Source organism: Pezoporus flaviventris, unplaced genomic scaffold, assembly GCF_033815535.1.
Source record: "Pezoporus flaviventris isolate CSIRO_AGI_PZ_B2104156 unplaced genomic scaffold, CSIRO_AGI_Pfla_v1 ptg000540l, whole genome shotgun sequence".
Lineage (NCBI taxonomy): Eukaryota > Metazoa > Chordata > Aves > Psittaciformes > Psittacidae > Pezoporus > Pezoporus flaviventris.
Genome location: NW_026893087.1, coordinates 115,249 through 117,649, shown reverse-complemented (window position 1 = coordinate 117,649; position 2,401 = coordinate 115,249).

Sequence of the window (2,401 nt, the reverse complement as noted above, 5' to 3'; positions counted from 1 at the left end):
GAGCAGCTCCCATCCTGTCCCCTTCCCCATCCTGGATGCACTTGGAGGAGCGCTCAGGAGAAGGCTGCTTCCAGCTTGACAGCCCTTGAGCCTAAGGCGAGCTGGGGCAGTGCTTTCCTTTGGGCAGCAGCAGGAATGTGGCTCCTTCCCACCCCTCCATAGAATGGGATGGGATGGGATGGGATGGAATGGAATGGATCATGGAATGGGTTGGGTGGGAAAGGAGCTTGGGATCATCCAGTTCCAAGCCCTTGCCATGGGCAGGGATGCCTTCCATAGAGCAGCTTGCTCCAAGCTGGCCTTGAGCACTACCAGGGATGGAGCATCCAAACCTTCTCCATCCATCCCATCCCAGTGCCCTCATAGGGAATCCCTTCCTTATCTCCAACCTGCAATTCCCAGTCAGAACCCATCACCCCTTGTCCTATGGCTCCAATCCCTGCTCTTCCACTCCCTCCCAGCTTCACCACGGATTGGTACGTGATGGTCGGAATCACAGACCTGGCTTGGGCCAATTCCGAGACCCAGAAACGTTGGATCCAGAGGGTCGTGGTCCATGAATATTACACTAACGTCTCCGGCGGCTTCGACATTGCCTTGGTGGAGCTGGACCAGCCGGTGCAGTGCGGGTACCACGTGCAGCTCGCCTGCCTGCCCGATGCGACGCTCAGCGTGTCCCAGCTCTCCGAGTGCTTCATCAGCGGATGGGGCGCGAGGGAGGCCAGAAGTGAGTGCCCGACGGCCCCGTTGGCCTTGGGATGCCGGGTCATGGATTCATGGAATGGGATGGAAGGGAGGGTAAAGCTCATCCAGGTCTATTGGATGTTGCTCCGACTGGGGATGGAGCATCCTGACCTTCTCCATGCAACCCATCCCAGTCTCCCACCACTTCCTTCTCTCCAACTTGAGCATCCCTGGTTCAGTTGGAACCCATCACCCCTTGTCCCATCGCTGAAGGTCCCTCCATGTCCTCCTTATGTTGAGGATGCAGAACAGAGGGGATGCAGCCCATGCCATGGGGCGGTGTTGAAAGCTCCCATTGATCTTTTCAGCCCCAAATACCCCCATATCTGTTCCTTCTCCCCCCAGTCCTGACCCCCTTTGTGTCCCCACAGCGGGGGCATCGTCCCCATCTGCCCTGCAGGAGGCCAAGGTCCGCCTCATCGATGCCAAGCTCTGCAACAGCAGCCTATGGTACCGAGGGGCCATCAAGAGCCACAACCTGTGTGCTGGGTACCCGCAGGGTGGCATCGACGCCTGCCAGGTAAGGATGTGCCACTGGGGCTCCCTTCTCCTCTCCCACCTGCAGGGCCTTGCTCTGCATCCCCCTTTATCCCAGCTTTGGAAGCGCATCCAGCTCCTGCTCCATCATCCCTGCGCAGGGACCATAGAGGTTGGAGCTTTAAGAGCATTGAGATTCCACCACTAAACCATGTCGTGAGCATGGATTCATGGAATGGGTTAGGTTGGGAAGGAGCTTAAAGCATCCAGTTCTAAGCAAGGGGCAAGGATGCCTTCCATTAGAGCAGGTTGCTCCAAGCCCCATCCGTCCTTCTCCATCCAACCCATCCCAGTGTCCCACCGCCCTCATAGGGAACAATTTCTCCTTATCTCCAACCCATAGTCCCTCGTTCCAGTGGGAACCCATCACCCCCCTCGTCCTATGGCTCCAATCCATGCTGAAGGTCCCTCTCCACACCCAAATGATGAAGGAGAACCCTTCCATCCACATAGGGTAACAGCAGTGGTCCCCTCCGGCATTGCCATAGCGACCCATCCCCATCCTCATCCTCTCCCGTTCTCCTCCATAGGGTGGCAGCAGTCGTCCCCTCTGCTTTGCCATGGCGACCTATCCCCATCCTCATCCTCTCCCGTTCTCCTCCATAGGGTGGCAGCAGTTGTCCCCTCTGCGTTGCCATGGCCACCCCTCCCCATCCTCTCCCGTTCTCCTCCAAAGGGTAGCAGCAGTGGTCCCCTCAGGCGTTGCCATGGCCACCCATCCCCATCCTCATCCCCTCTCTGTTTCTCCTCCATAGGGTGACAGTGGCGGTCCCCTCATGTGCCGGGACAACCATGCCAACTTTTTCTGGGTTGTGGGGCTGACGAGCTGGGGCCGCGGCTGCGCCAGGGCCAAGCAACCGGGGGTCTACACCTCAACAAGGCACTTCCATGAGTGGATCCTCCACCAGCTGGGGAGCTTCCACTCTGCGGGAGCCTCCGCGACGCCCTCGACATGGAGCCACCAGCACGGCTCGCATGCGTCCATCCAGCAGACGATGCCGGCTCCGACGGCCTCGAGCACCGGTGACATCTGCTCCTTCCCATATCGGGTGCTCCTGGAATTTGTCAGTCGGGTGCAGGAGCTGCTGCAGGCTCTAAGGGGGAAGAAGCCTTGAGGAGC